The sequence below is a fragment of the Mustela erminea genome, chromosome 10 (assembly GCF_009829155.1).
Source record: "Mustela erminea isolate mMusErm1 chromosome 10, mMusErm1.Pri, whole genome shotgun sequence".
Classification (NCBI taxonomy): domain Eukaryota; kingdom Metazoa; phylum Chordata; class Mammalia; order Carnivora; family Mustelidae; genus Mustela; species Mustela erminea.
Window position 1 is genome coordinate 77,636,144 of NC_045623.1, and position 20,360 is coordinate 77,656,503.

At 48.6% G+C, this 20,360-nt stretch overlaps 1 protein-coding gene across 6 annotated transcripts in view; it reads left to right on the forward strand.

Moving 5' to 3' along the window:
- Window positions 1-20,360, forward strand: part of HIVEP3 (HIVEP zinc finger 3) — a 454,163-nt gene that overhangs the window by 224,819 nt on the left and 208,984 nt on the right. Inside the window, exon 1 of one of the 6 annotated variants that reach the window (XM_032361512.1) lies at window positions 1,200-4,876. The exons of the other annotated variants lie outside the window; for them this stretch is intronic. The gene's annotated coding sequence lies outside the window, so the exon portion shown is untranslated. Of the gene's footprint in view, window positions 1-1,199; window positions 4,877-20,360 lie in introns of those variants that run through there. 6 annotated transcript variants of the gene reach the window in all.

Here is a 20,360-nt window from a genome sequence, read left to right on the forward strand (position 1 = left end):
AGGACTTAGAAGTGACCCTGAGGTTTCTAACTTGGACAGCATCACGCAGTAACTTCCCTGACAATAATTTTTCCCTGCCCAAAGGTGTAGACTCATCAGTTATCAGGGCCCTTACATGGTCTGCCCCAAGCTCTGATTTTAACAGAAAAGGGAAGAGAAGCTCAGAGAGGTGCGTGATCTCCTCAAAGGCACACAGCCGGCTCCTGTCCCCCCTTAGGTTGGCTGTAAAGCCAAAGGAAATTTCTCTACCCACTACATAACCCTGCATTTTAGGAGATTTTTATTCTCAGTCACCACTGGGAGAACCAGAGACAATAGCAAAATCACAAACAATGGGGAAGCAGGAACTTTTAATTAAAATTTTTTAATTTTTTAATTAAAATTTTTTGTTCTTCTTGCTTTTCATTCAGGTGTTGGTGGAGCCACGCCAGCCGGCAGACTTTCCTTTCTCAGACGCTTGTCTTGGGCGTCTCTGGGGAGAGTGTGGCTGCTCCTGCCTCATGAATCTGCCCTTTGCTGCCTTCCTTGCCTGGCTCACTACAGAGCTCCTTCCCGCTCACGAGAGAGCCCTCCAGGCATGTTTCTGGAACTGACCTGGTTGCCGATCTGGGCTGCTCACACTCCCAGGCCCCAGACACAATCAGGTCAAGCTCCCTGGGGTCAGGCGGAACCTCCAGTCCCTTCCTGTGCCTGCTTGGCCTCTCTGCTCTGGTTTTCACCTGGCTCAGGTCTGGCTTTGTCGGGATTCCGCTGTAGGTACCCCGGACTCTCCTTCCTGGCATTTTCAGTGGCCGGCCCTTCCCTCTTGGTGCCGGCACCTGGTGCCCTCTTTGGCACATACCCCCACTTAGCAGCCAGTATCCTGGCCAGGCCCCATCCACCTCAGAGCCTCTTCTGGTCCTGGGACGGCCCCAGCTCTCTCTGTGGTGTGGTGGGCCTCTCCCCACAAGGCCGGCTGCCTGCCGCCCACCGGCCCCTCGTCCAACCCTCCAGGTCTTTTTTCTCCAGTGTGCTCCTTACGGTCCTGGTTCCCCACCTCAAACTCCCTCCCTGGCTCCATGGAGGGGTTGCTCCCACCCATCAGGGCAGCAGCTGATCCCACGCCCATTCTGGGCCCCATTAGGTCACTTCACCGACTCTTTCCCCCACCCTGTGAGAGACGGACACCATCCCCGTATTCAAGTGAGGAGAATCAGGTTTAGAAAGGTTAAGTCATTTGTGCGAGAGCATGCCGCTGAGGCTCAATTCCACAACTGTCTGACCCCGAAGCCTGTGCCCCTTTTCTTCCTCCCCATGGAGCACACCCCCACCCCACTGACCGCCTTTGCCCGGTGAGAAGGAGAAGAGAAAGGACTTCTGTCGCCTTCATATTTCCCCACTATTTGCTGAGCGCTGCTCCCAAGGCACGTCCTATGCATCATGTCATGCCTCTGCTCTTACTACAGCCCATGAATGTCCATTTTCCAGTTGAAGAAACTAAGTCACAAAGGGCAGTCTGCCCAGGGTCCCCAAGTAGAGAATGGCAGGCTGAGATTGAAATCCAGGCCATCAGACCCCGCTATGCAGCCACCCCCTTCTATTGATGCTAGGAGAGCACGGGGACGTGCACAACACACAGATGTCCCTGGGCACCCTGAGCCCTTCATGCAGGTGGCCATCATCTGGGACTGGAGCGTCCAAAGCAGGGGGCAGACGCCCAGGCAGCACAAATGCCTGATAGGGATGCCCTCCTCACTATCCCTCATACACTGTCCAGCATACTCCTGCCGCATGGCTGTATGCCTGGGCTGTTCCCTCTCCCTGTGATGCTTTTCCCCCAGATGTACACCTGGCTTGCTCTCTCTCACCCTTCCCACGTCTGCTCAGGTGTCTCCTTCTCTGAGAGCTCTTCCTTTACCTCCCTATTTGTCCCATGTTCCCCTTGCCCTGTTTTACTTCTCTTCTGACCATTTACCACCAGCTGACATGTGTAGTAATATGTCTCCTCCGCTAGAACATAAGCTCTATAAGATCAGGGACTTGGCCTGTTTTACTGTCCAGGGTGAAACAGTGCCAGGACAGTGCCTGCCTCATAGTCCTGCCCAATCAACCTTGCTTGTACAAGTGAATGAATGAATGAATGAATGACGCAAGAGCCCATTCCCTAGAATGGAAATCCAGTGTCAGAACAGGCCCAGCCATCACACCCAGCAATGTGATTGGATGCCTGCCTGGGGCAAGGCCAAGCCTTTAGCTGGGAACCGCATGGTCCCAATGCATTTTCAGAGGTTCCTTGTCATTTCACCAACACTCATCAGGGACCCCCGTAGCCACAAGACTGTGCTGGGCCAGCTCAGGGTGGGCTGATGGGGTGGGGTGGCAGATATCTGGAACTCTGTGTCTGGGGCCTGTTGGTCCCATGTACACACTGAGTACCTACACCACTGGGACAGAGAAACGAGTCCCGCTGCCCTGCAGGGCCGAGAAGGGCCGCTCCAGGGGCCTGGGGTGAGGGGAGGGACAGGCCAGAGCAGACCCAGGCCACACTTGAACCTCAGGGAATGACAAGCACCTCCCTTGGCGTGTCTCCTCCACTTGCCCTAGTTACTGACTAGAGGAAAAGTTGACTTTGTTTCAGTGCAGGACTAACAGCATCATCTGTCTTTGCACCTTTGCCGAATGTGCTAGAATGTAAGCTCCAGGCAGACGGGGATTTTGTCAGCTGTGCACAGTGACTGGCACATGTGGCAGCTCCCGAGCCACTCATGGGATGATGGGCTTGTTGAAGGTGTGTGCCCACTGCTGTCATGGGGCCACATTATATCCTTCCCAGTGATCCCATGCCCGTCGTCCCCCAGGGTCTTCACAGAGGGCAGGGGTCAGCCCCACGGGGGTCTGTTGTGAGGATGACACCAGCCTTGTGTGCCTGACCCAGAGCAGCCCACGGCAGATATTAGCTCTTCCAGTGTCTTGCTCCTGGTCCTCTTGGGCACATGACGACACTGGGCCATGGCGAGGTCTAGCAAATGACATACCTTGCCCTTTAGCCTGGAGCCGTTTCCTCCGCACACCTAGTAAGCGTCTGCATTTGAACTGTAATCTGTCACTTGAACTCGTTCCATCAGATTGCGGAAGGTGGCGACCGTCCCCAGTGGGGTGTTAGGCCACATCATGGTTAAATATCGGGGACCATGGATTTGGCTTCCCTGGCTGATGGGTTCGGAGATGTGCAGGAGGGCCTGTGGCTCTGTGGGCCCTCCCCACTGGGCCTGGAGCCCTCGGCACACAGCCGCGATTCTGAAAGCTGACAGATGCCCAGTGTTCCCACAGACAGGCCAGGGAGATGGGGCCACGCGGCCAGAACAGCTGGGTGGAGGCTGGTGGCAGGAGGTAGCATGAGGCCCTGCTTTGTTCCTGGATGGTCATGGGGTCAGTCAGAAACACAGAGAAGCCCCTTTCCTTTCCCTTTGGGCCACAGCCCAGGATTCAGAGCTTCCTGCTTGCTGGCCAAGGAGAGCCGCTGGGAGAGCCCTGGATGGGGCTTGGCACTAACGCTGGCAGGCCACCAGCATGGGCTGCCAGTCCGCGCTGGGGCCTCTCCGTTCCTGCAGCCCTCCTGCTCACTCCAGGAGTGCCCTGGGTTAACCGAACCCAAACTGGGAGCCCGAGCCCCTGGCTGGACCCCATGCTGCTGCTCAATGGCTGTGTGGCCTTGAGCGTGTCACCTTCCTCCTGCCATCTCTGTCCCCTCACAAAACTGCCACGGAGCTCAGAGGAAGAACTTCGTTCTCTGTCTGCCACCTAGTGTATTTGCCACATACGGTGAAGACAGTGCCAGAAAGGAGGGGGGTGGGAAACAGCAGGTATCCCCTACCTTCTTTCCTGGAAGCAGATGGTAGCCACGACCTCATGCCCCAACCCTGAAGACTGTCAGCAAACAATGAGGTGTGGGTAATGGGAAGGGCATACCTGAAAGCCAGCCTCCCCGAAGGGCATCACAGACTCATCTGTGAGCTCGTCTTCACCAGCTTAAGGACAGGGCTCCCTTTCATCAGCAGACCGGTGGACTGATCCACAAATAGTCCCAGGTTCCCCAGGGCCAGCAGTGGAAGGAGGCTCCCTCAGTTGCCAGGTCTGCCTGACTCTGTCCCCCGGAGCACGCTCACACTCCCACACCTGCATGCTACTGATCTAAACACTGGCTCAGGCGTAGACGTGGCCCAGTGGCCTCTGGTACAAAAGTCATGCTCAGGAGATGTCTTTGTTGCTGAGCTCACCACCTCCTTCAAGAAAAGCCTCTCTCAGTTTTCTCCATGGATATGTAGCAGGTGTTTAAGTTCTGGGCCCCTGGCCTCAATGACAAGAACAGGTTTCTTGCCTTTGTAAAACTCTGGAGTCCATTAGATTTTCTTTTGTGGACTACATGGGCAGAGCCCGATAAGGCAGCCTCTTTCCTTGGGTCCACAATCTGACTGAGGGCTTTGTTTAAATGCCAAGGAGCTCATTCTTTGATCATTATTGTTATTTCAGTGGCAGGAAGCCCAAACATTTGTAGATTTCCCCTTGCGCTAGATCTTCTGTAATCTATTCATCACTGACAGTGAAGACATAGAAATTGGGTGCAGGGGCATATGACTGTGTCCACATTTAACTTCTGGGACAGTTCCAGGAATTCTCTATAGCTGAGCAAGCAGAACCATGGGGCATCAGATGATCCACAGAGCAACCTGCTGATCCTTCTGGTGGTTTGATGTCAGGAGCAATGTGGCTTATTTTGCCACACCGTGAATCCATAAAAATCATGAAATCTCCATGTTGGAAGCTCAAGTATTTAAAACCACTCCTGCCACCCCCCTAGAGCCTTGAGGTGATCTGAAAGAATACCATACTTGTTTGGGTAAGTTGAGGCTTTCATTTTAGATTATGAAGACAACTACTACCAGAAAGAACAGTGTAAGGTCTGAAGCTTCTCTTAAAGGAATCTATTTTGATTCAACTTTATATCCTCCACAGAAATTTCCTCTCCCATAATGACTACTCAAAGGGAGGCCTTTGGTGTTTGTCTTTTATCAAGAGCATGAAGGATGGATGGATGTGTGGGTAGGTGGATGGATGGATGGATGTTTGGTTGGATGGGTGGATGGATGGATAGATAGATGGATGGATGTTTAGTTGGATGGATGGTGGATGGATGGATGTTTAGTTGGATGGATGGATGGATGGATGGATGGGTGGTTGGTTGGATGGGTAAATGGATGGATGGATGGATAGATGAGTGGTTGGCTAGGTAGATGGTTGGAAGGGTAGATGGATAGAAAGAGGGAAACAGAATGAGTGAATGAATGAGTTTGTTTCAAATATTTCATGCTTCAACCCCCAAACAGATTTTAATGTAGATATTTTATTACCAAAAATAGTAGTTGTGAAACTTAAGTGAAAATCCACACATGGTCTGAGTTGAATATGATGCTCCTAAGCGTCCATGCTCTAAATGTATTATTTAATCATCTTCTGAGTCAGTTCCTTGTATTGGGCAAGATGTGATTTTTTTTCTGTTTCTGAATAATCTATCTAGAAACCCTGGGAGTTTCATAATACATACCGTCCATTGTTTGTTGATTACAAGCCCTTTTGAAAAGGTTGTGTAAAATTATTTTTGGAAAATCCAAATGCCTACTAAGCACATGTTCATTAGCTACCTGGGTTCTGTCTCAAAAAAGATACTTATTTAGAAGGAGCAGACTTTTAAAATCTAATGCTCAATTCATTTTTATTCTTAAAAATTTCAAAGCATCCTTTGCTCCCAGTCTTTCAGTCCACGTACGCTGCAGGGACAAACAACCCAATGTATTAATGATTTATGAGAATAAACATTTATTTCATGCTCACTTTACATTAGGATGGTGGCATCCCTGGGCCTTGAAGGCTTTCATGTGTCTTCTATTCTGCCACCCAAGCTGAAGGAGCAGTGCAAACTAAGACACGCTGTTTTAGTTTGGGGGGCTACGCTCAAGAAAGGCCAAGGTGAACTTGACAATCAACTAAGGAGCTTCTGCTCAGACCTGGCAAACATGATCCCCAAGCATCTCATTAAGAAAGCATGTCACAGGACCAAGCCTAAAGCCAGCGGGGCAGAAACCTGTGATCCTAGGACACTCAGGCAGGTGACATGCCAGGGAGTAGGGATGTCGAACCCAACCGCAAAGAGGGAGTAAATAGCAAGCAATATTAATTCAATCCACCACATGTTTAATACATTCTTGGTGTTTTGGTTAAGTCTCAAGCCTACTGAATCTTTGTGAATAGCACTGAATTTGTTTCTAACTAGCAGTCGTCTTTCATAAAGACTCATCCCTGCTCTGCAGTATTCTCGAATTTGATCTGTTTCAAAGCTCTTTGTGCTACATAGTATAACATTTTCTATTTGAGTGATGAAAGGCATATAAAGCAGAAAGAACATGACTATAAGTCTGAGGACTTAGGCTCAGGCTTGGCCCAGATCTTAACTAGCCATGCAGTCTTCTGGGGGCCTCAGTGTTCTCATCTGTGTGTGTCGGAGGTAATGTGCACACGAGTATTTAGGAAAGAGGAGGCACCAAAGACATATATGTTGGCTAGAGACTGCGTGGCAAGGGTTGAACAATTAACCAAGGCTGATGGAGGCTGTGGCACCAAAGCCGCATCCTGGAGGCCCTGGTCCCTCTTTAGATGCTGGCTTGCTGCAGGTGTCCGGACGGGATGAGGCCGAGTGGCATTTGAGGGTGCTTTGAGCCGTGGCTGGGTACCAACCGGTACGGGGTTGGGAGTTAGCGGTTTACTGACCCATGCAGCATTTCAGTGTTCTCAGCTATGCCTTGGCCCTGTGTGTTGTTGGCTTTTTGTTTTTATTTTTTGTTTGTTTGCTTGTTTGTTTTTATTATTCTTTCAGATGAAAAAAGGCAGAGTTGCCAAGCAGGAAGATTATTTAGCTAGAAATCCCAAGACATGAGTTCTAGGCTCAGTGCTACTGGTCACTTGGCCAGTCACTTCATCTTTCTGTGCCCCATTCTTCTCCCCATGGGATGCAGGAAGCCACCTCTGCCTTACAGAGCTGGCATCGGGAGAAAACGAGGTGATGAGAGGAAAGCCCCCTGCACCGCGTCTGGCTCGCCAGCAGCTATTTCCTGAATCTGCGTCTGAACCTGATTGTATCTTGACCCGAATTCGGCTCCTCTATTCTATCACACTCTAATTCCATGAACACGTTTTCTAGAAACTTCGTAAGATGGGTTGCTCTCCGGGACAAGTACGTGATGCGTATGAGGTGGTCCGAGTGGTGCTGGTATGTGGTGCAGACACAATGACAATTTCCCTGGACCCTTTGTTGCCACTCATCTCTGCACTGCTTTGCTGAGACCAGCCCACTGTTGCCTCTGCCCTCCTTCTCTGTCACTTCCGACGGCCGTCATCTTCTTGGCTCTTCTTTATTTCCTTCATTTTCTGTCCTTCATTTGCTTCTTTCCTTTTGACCTCTCCTGCACTTCAGGGGATCGGCTCGGAGAGCCAGGATGCGTTTAACTGCAAGTAGCAGAGACACCCCCCCCACACACTGAGCCACCTTAGTCACTGGTCCAGACGTAAGGACCGCCACCCAGAAGGAGGTGGGGAGCAGTTCCATCCCCCCACCCCTCCCGTTGGCAGGATTGCCCTTGTAATTAGAAGTGAGAGGATGCCCTTTAGCCACTGGGGCTAAATGTTTTCTTGCTCATGCTGAGGCCTGGATAGATACTGGCAGAGAGAGAAAGCACACGCCCGAGTTGGTTTCAATAGCTTCCCCCAAGAGTGCAGTCTGGAGGCGCGGGCCCTGAGGACCGTGAGGTCACACTTGACCTGCCTGAGATGGCATCACTCATTCAGGGGGACATCAGGAAGGGTCCCCTAGTGACCGGCGGGAGTCTCTGAAGAACCCACACTGGCCCAAGACAGGAAGAGTCAACTTAAAGAGCTGCCAAGCCCAGCGAAAGACCAATCCCAAGAGCATCAGACAGACACCACCTTTCCTGCTCCTTCCCTTGTCCAGTCACCACCACCAGAACCATAAAGGAGCCGGGGGCATCCCCAAAGGACAGGTGGACACACGGCCAGCGGGGAGACAAGATGACAGCCACCCTGCTCTCCCAGGGCCTGGGCCAGCCCGAGTTGCCAAGGAGAGAAGCTCTATTTTGTTTAAGTTTCACTCCCTGCCCCCCTATTATTATTCCAGGTTGGCCTTATTCATGACTTAAGTGGAACTGTTTTATGAGAAGCGGCCAGAGCATTTTATTTATTTATTTGCATACTTTTACCTTCACAGAAGAGCCGTGCAGGGCTGCTCTCCCTCTAGAACCGCAGGTCTCAACCTCCTTTCTCCTTATTGCCCCACCCCCACCTCGGGAGCCTTTTTCAATGCTCATTTCTATGACTGATCCCCCGTGAAATTTTAATACCACAGATATGCTTTATATGTACTTATGTCCTGTGGCTGTGAACCATTGTCATAACTAAGATTTTTTTTTTTCCACCCGACTACCAACATTTGCCCCTTGGTGGTAAGGTAACACCTCGTCGACTGTGCATGCTCTAGAGAGTTCTGGAACACCCTGGGCCCAGCCTCCCCTGATGTTAGCATCTCGCGTGGCTGTGGCATGTTTGTCAAACCGGAGAAGTAAACATCGGCATGAAACCATGAGCTAAACTACAGATCATGTGTTCTGACGTCTCCAGTTTTCCCCACCAGTGTCCTTTTCCCATGCCAGGGTCCCACCAGGGTCCCCCATGGCATTTATTTGTCATGCTTCTTAGGTGCCTTCTTTCTGTGACAGTTTCTCAGGCTTTTCTTGTCCTTCATGACCCTGATGCTTTTGAAGCATGCCAGTCTGGTCTGTTGTAGAACGTTTCTCATTTTGGGGTTGTCCAAAGCCTTCTCGTGACTAGACTGAGAATCTGAATTTTAGTGGAAAATACCATACAGGTGCTGTCCCCTTCTGATGGTGTCATCTCAGGGGTGCACCACCTTGACATAACTTACTGCTTTGATCCCTCGGTTAGGTGGTGTCTACCAGCTGTCCCCACGGTGCAGTTTTGCTGTTCCCCTTTCCACACTCTTGTGAGTTAGAAGCCAGTCACATCCAGCCCATGCATGAGGTAGGGGACACTAAACCTCACCTCCAGGAGAGAGAAATAACAAGGAATTTGTGGACACCTGTTAAAGTCACCACAGTAGGGGCACCTGGGTGGCTCAGTCAGTTGAGCATCTGCCTTCAGCTAAGGTCAGGATCCCAGGGCCTTGGGATCGAGTCCCGTGTCAGGCTACCTGTTCAGTGGAGAGCCTGCTTCTCCCTCTCCCTCTGCCCCTGCTCCTGTGCTCTTTCTCTCTCTTGCTCACTCTCTCTCTCAAATAAATAATAAATAAAATCTTAAAAAAAAAACTCATCACAGTAATTACAAAGAATTTGGGGAGAGATACTTTGAGGCTATGCAAATATCCTGTTTCTCCTTTAAGTTTTACCCCCCAAATTCAGCATGCATCCATGGATATTGCTTATAACCATTGTTACTGTGGTGTCTAATAGTAATTTTGTATTTTCAGCTGCCTAGGTACTATTTGGAATTCTTCTCTAAGAAAGAGTTATCTCCTCTCTCCATTTATTTCTTTATTCAGTAAGTTATTATAGACTTGTGGATATTTATTTTATTCTTTATTTATTTTATTCTTTAATCTTTATTTTATTATATTATCATATAATACTACTGTTTTTTTTTAAGATTTTATTTATTTATTTGACAGACAGAGATCACAAGTAGGCAGAGAGGCAGGCAGAGAGAGAGAGGAGGAAGCAGGCTCCCTGCTGAGCAGAGAGCCCGATGCGGGGCTCGATCCCAGGACCCTGGGACCATGACTTGAGCTGAAGGCAGAGGCTTTAACCCACTGAGCCACCTAGGCGCCCCTGTTATTTGTTTTGTTCCCCAAATTGTTCCACTTTTGGTCATGGGAAGCTTTTTCTGGTTGGCTCCTGTGTCGTCCTGACGCGCCTCCATTTTGTTCTTCCTCCCTCCCTTGTTCTCTCCTTCCCTCCCTTCTTTTTAAAACACTTTCTTACTTTCTGACACTATAAGATGCTCCAAGCTCAACTTGTAATTCTCTGTGCCCCAGTGTTAGAATCAGCCATTTCTCCAAGGTTCTTAGAAACTTAATTACCCAAGAGTGACCAGGAAAGTCATGGGACATGCACTAGACTTCTTCCAAAGGGCAGAGGAGAACCAACTCTTCAGCACAGGCTTAATGGGCCAGGAGCAGGCAAAAAGGAAGGGTTTTTTTTTTTTTTTTTAAAAGATTTTATTTATTTATTTGACAGAGAGAGATCACAAGTAGGCAGAGAGGCAGGCAGAGAGAGAGAGGAGGAAGCAGGCTCCCTGCTGAGCAGAGAGCCCGATGCGGGACTCGATCCCAGGACCCTGAGATCTTGACCTGAGCCGAAGGCAGTGGCTTAACCCACTGAGCCACCCAGGCGCCCCTGAAGTTGTTTTTTAATTGTCTGTGATGTGGCCCCTTGTTCAATTTGATAGTAGCCTCAAGTCACCGCCCCTTCAGAGAGTTGGCCAGATGGGCTGAGGCACATGAAATGCTTTAGAAAGTGGACATGCTTTCGTGCAAGGGCTGATTGCTGTGGCCCACTTTGGATACTCTGTTGTTTCAGGGCCTGAGGTCTCTGAAAGTTAAAGGGTGGAAGAAATCGTTCTTGCTGCAAAAAAGAACGATTTAGTAGGTTATTTTCAGCCTCCTGGGGCTGTGATGGTGAGAGAGACTGGTTAGAAAGGACTTGCATTGCGACACCTTGGCCAAGTGCTTCTGCAGCAGAAAGGACATGAGGTCAAAGGGACTTCCTACCGTCACAAGGCTGTTCTTTCCTGTAACGGTGCAATGGGGCCTCTGTGGGGAGACCAGCTGGATGCCTGAGCACAACGCTGGCCCAGGGCCCTGAGGAAAAGCCCTGAGCTCAGAGATCAGATTTCACTGGAACCTTTCTAGTTGGCCTCAGAAAAGCCAACAGGGCAGGTTTCAGACTTCTAGTCAACTATTGAAATTACATTTGGAATAGCCTAGGTCAAAACCCCTCAGCTTCCCCTCTGCAACTCTCAGAAGCAGCAGCTCTCAGTGTAGGTGAGACAAAGGCAATTCATTCTTCTGGACCAGTGGGTTTCCTCCTGGCTCACAAAAGGAGTTCCTCTCATCCCCAAGAAGGCAGCTTTTGCTTTGCAAGAAGGAGGCTGATTAGCATGGGCCTGTACATCCAAGGAGCTGGCTGCCTTGCCTGTTAAGATCAATTCCAGCACCAGTGTTTTCTAATTCTGCAAATTTGCAGATTGGTAGAAGTGCCCGACTGGTTTCCATGGGAAGTTTACATCAGAGTTTACAAGTTCGCCTGAGGGAACGGAGAGCAGCATGGCTCAGAGCCAGGCCTGGGAGGCAAGTTTTTTAGTCTTTTGACCTCGGTTTCTCCATCTGTAAAGTGACAGTGAATGATGCTTGCTATTTTCTTCTCCAAATACCTTCATGAGATGACAGGATAAACAGAGCTAAGAAAAATAAGGTAATCATGAATCCTGAGCAAACTCATCCTGAAGCTTCCTGTTCATCTCCAGACTAATGTAATCTAATGGAAGGAGATGCCACCAAGGATGGAAAAGTTGAGGCCAGGTGACCAAAAGTGCTGCCAACTCCGAGTCCATACTCCTGGTTATTTTTGGGTTCCTAAAATACACCAGACTAAGCCCAGTGAGAGATGAAGGAAGGTGCAAACTGTCACCAGTCCAGGAGGAGTATCTCAGCCAGCATGGGTCTGGGCAGGCTTAGAGGGACACTTGGGAAGATAGAAGGAGCAGGCATTGTCTAGGCAAGGGCGCTTCCCCAGAGGAGATGCCAGTGCCTGAAGTCCTTATGGCCAAACAGGGGGAGAAAAGCAAAGAGATGGGAAGGTGGAAGGGGATTGGCATTACTGAGTACCCACTGGATGCCAGGCTTTGTACCAGGCACTTACAAGCCCCATGATGGTTGTTCATTTAGTCAGTCACCAGTAAATGCTTTCTGAATGTTTCTTATGCATAAAGAACTGTCCAAGGTTCTGAGACTATAGCAGGGAACAAAACAGAAAAATCCCTGCCCTCATGGAGCTTACATTCTAGGGGTATAGACTGATGGTACATGGCAGACAATGAAATCAATGTATAGCTTGTCATACATGGTAAGTGCCATGGGGAAGGTGGAAAAGGGGACTGGGAAGGTGTGGGATCATGATTGTACACAGGGTGTCCAGCAAGAGCCTTGCTTAGTTAGGTCTAGAGCTTAAAGTCTAATTTCAGTATGCTTCTTGCCTTAATTTTACCAACATATTATTTGTGACATAGATTATAAAATGAATGAAACATAAAGGTTAACTTGTAAACAAAGAATATGGTGGCAAACCATATTGGTCTTAAGGGTATAAGGCTCAGAGATCTTCCCAAAGATACCGAGCTAGTGAATGTAGGAGCCAACTGCTGAGACATACAGCTGGCTGACTGGAAAGCTTGTGCCATTTTCACTGGGCTACGTTTCTGAATATGTCATGGTTAAGCAACAGGAGATGAGTCTGGGGCTGGATGGTGGGGACCTCCCTCTCTGGGGAGACCTTACAAAGAAGAACTCAAAGAGCGAGAAAGGAACAGGGTTGTAGACTGAGGGAAGAGGGTTTATAAATAGTTGGGGGGGATGAGAAAGACAGAAAAAGGAACAAGGCTGATGGGACCAGGGAGGGGGAAAATCAATTCAAATAAGTCAGACTGCTCAGTTAGGCTTTTCCAGTGCTCAGAAGGCTGGATCCCTTCTCCCCACAAATTTCTGGGAGTGTCCCAAATCCAGAAATTCATGGATGGACATGCAAGTAGCCTGAGAGACAAGAGTGGGAGCAGTTGCCACAATCTGAGGTTGGCTTGCTTGGCAGAGGGCAACACAGTTAGTGCCCCGGTTTTCCTGAAAATGTGAGGCCACAGGCACCCAGCACCCGTGCCAATTTGGTCACTGTTCCATGCCACCCACGCTGTGATGATGGCCTAAGAGCTGATTTTTACCATGACCTTGAGTCATGAAGAAAGGTTGGCTTTGCCCTCGGGACACAGTTCTGTTGACTGAGCCAGGGACAAGTGTAAAATGTCACCTCTGTGAAGCCTTTTTTGGACTCCTGTCAGAGCCATCAGCTGGCATTGTCAGAATCTTGTCCGTGGGGCCATCTCTCTATTAGATGTGGGACCCCTAGGACAGAGGCAGAATTTCTGCTCCCTCCCTAGGTCTCCAGGATCTGGTGTGATGTTTTTCCCATTGAAGGGATGCAAAAATATTTGTATGATGAAGATGGAGACCTATTTTCATCAAAAAGGTTCTGACCAAAAGCTTTAACCCTTGGGGCGCCTGGGTGGCTCAGTGGGTTAAAGCCTCTGCCTTCAGGTCAGGTCATGATCTGATCGAGCCCCGCATGAGGCTCTCTGCTCAGCAGGGAGCCTGCTCTGCCCTCCTGCCTGCCTCTCTGCCTACTTGTGATCCCTCTCTCTCTTTCTCTCTAATAAATAAATAAATCTTAAAAAAAAAAAAAAGCTTTAGCCCTTGGAAAATTCTTCTTCTTCTTTTTTTTTTTTTAAATACAAACCACCAACCCAGCAACCTAGACCCTCTAACCTTCAGATTGTTGTTCTAGACAACAGTATTCCCTTTCCCGGACCCCACTTGCTGCCGTCCTTCAGGTGGCTGGGCATTGAAGGGTGATCCTGCCTTGCCCCTCCTGTCCTCAGCTTACCCCTGCCTTTCCAGAAGTTATAATATCGTTCTCTGGTCTTCCCCACACCTGCCTCCTCCTTTCCTTTTTCCCTCCTTCGGTTCAAAGTTCGGGGTCTCTGGTCTGGGTGTGATCATCACCTTCCATCTTCCAGCTGGCCATGTTGTCCCCACAACCAGTCCCATACGTCCCTCCCACGTTCCGATTCCCAAACCCCGTTGGGCTGCATCTCCTTCCCACTCAGAGCTGTCTAGCCCTTGTTCTCCCTTTCTCCTGTGTATTCCCTGAACACCCCTTGCCTCTTCAGAGCTCCTTCTGGAATTCTGCATATTCATCTGCTCCCAACGTGCCCTTCCTATCCCCTCCCTTCCTGCTTTTCCTGCAGGCAGTAAGCCTGACACTGAGGACCCCAGGCCCGGTGCCTGCCATGGGCTTCCCATTCCCAGCCCTGGCGCCTTTGCTCCTGTAGGGTCTTCCGCTGGAGGGGGGGGCGGGGGGCAAGCCCTTCCCTCCCATGGCCACAAGCCACATCCTGTCCTTCAGCACTCAGCCCCTAAGCCACCCCTTCTGGGAAGACGGCTCTGATTCTCCTCCTACCTTCTGTTGGGGACAATCACATGCTTTCTGGACTTGCCTCGCTGAACCTTCACCCTTATCCTGGCATTTGTCACCAAATAGATCTGTAGTTATCACTGAATGTGTCTTACCTCCCCTAGAACGGTCTCCAAACTTGATTGATTTCATACTCCTCCAGAAAAGTGTTTTTTTGAGACCACACACCAGCATTTATGTTTGCTATTTATTTATAAAATGAACTACTGCGCTAATACATTTTTATCCCTACTGAAACACGTAAAAACTAGGAATTACAGAAGGATGTGATGAAAACAATGGGAACGGCCGGCCTGGCGTTTTCTTCCCGTGCCCACCAGAATGGTTTTGTATGCCACACTTGGAGACCACGGGTCTAATGAGTGAAGGATGCTCAGGCTGGAGGGGCCACAGAGCTGGGGCTGCTCGTGGGGGGTCGGGCATCCAGATGGAAATGCAAGCAGGTGGCAGGGCCAAGTAGGTGTGGGAGAGGAGGAGCGCTCCCAGGGAGGGGCCCAGCAAGGTGGACTGAGTATGGTGGTTAGAGGAAAGATTCCCAGGACCCCCAAGCAGAAGGGGCAGCAGCTGGGCAGGACGGCTGCTCCAGTGTTCCAGGCCATGTCCTTGGGAACATAGGCATCGGGATGGGTCAGGCTGTCAGCGGTGTGTCCTCTGAGCGTGCGTCTCAGCAGACAGTGGCAACTCAGAGCAGAGATGAGAAAGCAGTGTGAAAGAGAAGGCCCCTGATTCCCAGGAGACTGACAAACAGGAAACTAAAGCCCAAGGGAAGGTGCCCGTGGTGACTGTGGCACTGCTGATGTGTGAGCTGCCCTTGAACTTGACCTCTAGTTAGCGTGTTCGAGTTCACGTTCTCCAGCATACTGTCACCACTGGCGGGCGTGTAGCCCCTGTTGCCCAGACTAGGCTGCTCTGCAAGACTGAGCTGGCTGGGATCTGGGAAGGAGAGGGAGCTTCCACTAAATACACACACACACACACACACACACACACACACACACACACATACACACACCAGGCAGGACCTCTCTCTGTTAGGATGCCTTCACCAGCAATGTCTTCTCCCAAGTGTCCCTGTCACCTGCCCCACCAGAGTAGCCAATTCAGTGCCTCCATGTCTAGCCACACACACTTTCTTCTGGAGAATCTTTGATTTTCAATGAAGAGCATGGCCTGCCCTTGAGATGGGTCAGGGTTGAAGGCCAGGGCAGGAGGGCCTGTTTTTGCTCTTCATTTCCTTTTGGGACACAAGAGAGTGGAGGAGGTTGGAGGGACCCGCTGGCTGGGCCTTGTCACAGCTCTGCTCTGCTCTCTCCTGGATCCTGGCATGACCTCTGACTGTACTTCTTGCTAGATGGCTGGGCTGGGGAGAAGCATTGTGGGAGGATTCCAGCACTTTCTTGCTCCAGTGAGGGGAGAGAACCCCAAAGGCCCAGGTCCCTATGCCACGGCCAGCTCCAGGCCTAATGCCCCAGTGGAAAAGAAATTCCTTCTCTCATTGACTCAGCCAATGAGCATTTATTGAGTACCTACTGTATAAATACGCCCTGAAGAAGATGCACACAAGAAAGAACAAGCTAGAGTCTACCCTCAAGTCGAAGGTAATAAAGTTTGTACAAGGGGACATGGAACACAGAGGGAGGACGAACCCAGAGGTCAGTCATGTATCAGCCTGCCCACATGAGAGAGAAGGGTCCCATCAGAGAAGCCTAGAGAGAGAAGCAGAGAAAGTGAGGCTGGCATGAATAGGGTGGAAACTGAGAAAGTAAGCATGTGCCCCTTGCCACCAGGACTGCTAATAGGTGACGACATTTCAGAGCAGTAGCTAGGTTGGGATGGCTTTGCAGCTACTGTTTTATATGAATTGGCTAATGCAATATGGTGCTCCCAGGGGTCAGGCCCCCTTATTCACCCCATTGCATAGATGATAAGATTGAGGCTACAAGGGGCTTTGCAACTGCCCAGGGATTATGATCCCTGAGTGATGGGGCAGGGCAGAACCCTTGCCCCCACTGCTCTGCTGTTCTCAACCTTAATCTCAGTTGACGTCCAGCTCAAGAATCAGGACATCCCATGAGATCCTTACAGGGAAACCTAGGCACAAAGCTGTGAATAGCCAGCATGTGGCTTCACAGCTTGTAGGGATCATGGTCACACCTATAACCTAGTCTCTTGACCCCCAGATCATCTCCCGAGATGCCAGGGCACAGGCTGGGATTCTGGGTGCCTTGTAAGAGTAAGAGAGGGTAGCAAACAGTTTGGAGGTTCCTGAGTAAGTTAAACCTACCATGTGACCTGGCAAATTGTGTCCTGGGTATGTACCCCAAAGATTGGAAAACAGGTGTTCAAGACAAAACTTGTGCATCGATGTTCATAGCAGAGCTATTTACAGTAGCCGAAAGGTGGGAAAACCCCAAATATCCATCAACAGATGAGCAGATAAACAAAATATGGTGTATTCATTCAATGGAAGAGTCGTCAGCCATAAAAGGGGTGAGATTCTTCACAAGCTACCACACAGACGAACCTTGAAGACATGCTAAGAGGAAGAAGCCAGACACGAGATCCCATGTTGTATGATTCCCGTTACACAGAACACCCAGGATGGGCAAATCCTTAGAGACATAAGGCAGACTGGGGGGTTGCCAGGGGCAGGGGGAAGAGGGAAGGTAGAGAGTTACTGTTAACAATTATAGCGTTTCCATTTGGGGTAATGAAGAAGTTCTGGAACCACATCATAAGGATGGTTGCATGACTCTGTGTGTGTACTTAATAGCACTGAGTTTTCCCCTTAAAATGGTTTAAACTTTTATGTCATGTGTATTGTACCACAGCAGACACAGAGGGAGTGAGGGTTCCTTGGGGAAGTGACTTCTTTTGGGGAAAGCAGAGGGTCACAGTACTCTAATGGGAAGCACTGGGGGACTGTACCCCTGGTTCTTTTAAAGGGGAGGTGTCTAGGAGTCCAGGAATGTCCCTAAAATGCCATGAACTCTTCGGAGAAGAGGCTTCCTACAAAGCAATAATCATCAAGTCTATGTCACTTCGGCAAAAGCAGCAAAGCAGCAACTAGTCTTTCCGTCCAGAATGATACTGTTTTGGATTTCTGCCTCTAGCCGGGAGTCTCCCCACTCTTCCGTACGTCACAGCTCCTCAGAAAGTTTTGTAAAATGACACATTCCTGGGCCTTGTTGCCAGAGACTCGGGTTCAGCTGAGGTTGCAAAGTTTCCTGGAAGTTGTGATGTGGCCTCTCTTCAGATGAGTCTTTGGGAACCATGGCCTGGCCCACTGCAGTGTTGAAGGCCATGCATGAGACTCTGGTGCATAGACACATTTGCAGATTTCCATCCTGCACCTGCCCTCAGCTTGTGACTAGAGAAGATCTGCCCCATGGCTGACACTTTACCACCTGTTCCCATGGACCCCACACCCAGCACTGCTCCTGCTCTAAATGTCAGCCCGTCAACTCTCTGGCTCTTGGGGGTTTCTCACTGTTGTCCAAATCTCTTACAAGACTTCTCATTTCCAACACGTTGTTTTTCAAACCAAAGTCCTAGAAACCGAGTCCTTGTGGATGGGCTGGGGGACCTCACAAAACCTGTCCATTCTGGGGTAGGTAGCCTTGGTCAAGTGTGGCCCAACCCTATCCACCCCAGATTTGTCCAGTTCAGACTGGAGGACACCACAGAACATTTTATACTTTGTGATCGTTGGCTTTTAAAAAATATATTCTATGGGGTGCCTGGGTGTCTTAGTGGGTTAAAGCCTCTGCCTTTGGCTCAGGTCATGATCTCGGGGTCCTGAGATCGAGCCCTGTGTCGGGCTCCCTGCTCGGCAGGGACCCTGCTTCCCCCCCACCCTCTCTGCCTGCCTCTCTGCCTACTTGAGATCTCTGTCAAATAAATAAATAAAATCTTTAAAATATATATATATGTATATATATATATATATTTCATGAATAATATCATACTTATCATCACTAAAGAGTAGAAAATACTAATCAGCTGGAGGGAATGTAACTAATTAACCCAAATCCCTCTCCTCTGAGGTAACTGTTACAAACAACATGTTGTAGAACTTTCTGGATTTTTTCCTGTGCAAATGTGTGTATCTTATGTGTTTATTTGACAAGTATTTATTGAATGCCTACTCTGTGTTATGCGCTTTCCTGGGAGCTAGGAATCCTGGAGTTAATAGTGCAGACAAAAGCCCCTGCCCTTATGGGATTGCAACTGATGTATTTGCATAAACTTTGAAAAAAAAAAAAACCCTCAAAAACTGTGTACTTTTTTCAAGCATTCTTTTTCCCCTTAATAGTATATTGTGAATGTCTCTCTATATCAATGAATGTAGATCTACATCATCATTTTAAAAGCTGTGTACTTTTCCACTGGGTATGTTTATAGTAATCTGTTCAGCCAACTCTGGCATAAAGTGATTTAGTGTAATTTTTCACTATTATAAACAAGGTTGACATGATCAGCTTTATCCACTGGTCTTTGATGCCTTTTTGCTATTAGCTTAGGATAAATTCATAGAAGTGGAGTTTGAGGTCAAAAGGCATATGCTTCCTTTTACTGTTTTGGGGATAGTTCCTGTTTCTTTTTTTCAAGAACACTTTTTTTTTTTTTGGAAATGTAAATACGGATTCACAGGAAGTTGCAAAGATGGGACCCAGAGGTCCCACATACCTTGCATCCGGTTTTCCCCCATGGTTGCATCTTGTATGACTATAGTGCAACAGTGAAACCAGGAATTGACATTATTGTAATGTGTGTCTGTGGCTCTGCGTCATTTTATCACACATTCATCACTCATGGAATTGCTGCCCAAATAAAGATACAGAACTATTCCTCCACCCCAAAGTTCTCCCCCGTTCTAACTCTTCCTAGTCATAGCCACCCCTCTCCCTCCAATCATTTCCAGCTGCTGGAAACCACTAATCTATTCTCCATCTCTACAATTCAGTCATTTTGAGAATGTTATGTAAACTGAATCATACATTATCTGACCTTTGTGAGTCTTTTTTTTTTTTTTAACTCAGCATATTGTCCTTGAGATTTATCTGGATGTTTGCATATATCAATAGTCTATTCCTTTTTTAAAAAATTGCTTAATAGTATTTTATGTAACCACAGTTTAACTATTCACCTTTCGAAGTGCAGGGCTGGCTTTTTATCAGTTAGGCTGCTGTGAATACTTGTGTACAGGTTGTGTGGGTAAAAGTTTGTATCTATTGTTGGATCGTATGCTAAGTGTACATTCCATTTTTAAAGAGAATGCCAGACTCTCTTTCAGAGTGGATGACCCATTTCACATTCCCACCAGCAATGTATGAAAGACCAGTTTCTCTACATCCTTGCCAGCATTTGGTTTTGTCACTACTTTTAACTTTAGCTGTTTCAATGCCTGTGTCATGATTTTTTTTTTTAAAGATTTTTATTATTTATTTGACAGAGAGAGATCACAAGTAGGCAGAGAGGCAGGCAGAGAGAGAGGAAGGGAAGCAGGCTCCCTCCTGAGTAGAGAGCCTGATGCGGGGCTCGATCCCAGGACCCTAAGATCATGACCTGAGCCGAAGGCAGAGGCTTTAACCCACTGAGCCACCCAGGTGCCCCCTGTGTCATGATTTTTGTGTGTGTGGTTTTCCTTTGCATTTGGCTAATGGCAAATGATATTGCATATTTGTTCATGTCTTTTGCCCGTTTTCTAATTGGGTTATTATTTTCTCCATTGGGTTTTGAGAGTTCTTTGTATGTTCTTTCTACTAGTTGTTTGTCAGATAATGTAGTTTGCAAATATTTCCTCCCAGTCTGTAGCTAGTCTTTTCATCCCCTTCCTAGGGTCTTTTGCAGATCAAAAGGTTTTTGTTGTGATGAGGTCCACTTTACTGATTTTTTTTTTTTTTTCTTTTCTGGGTGACACTTTTGATGTCATGTCTGGAACTT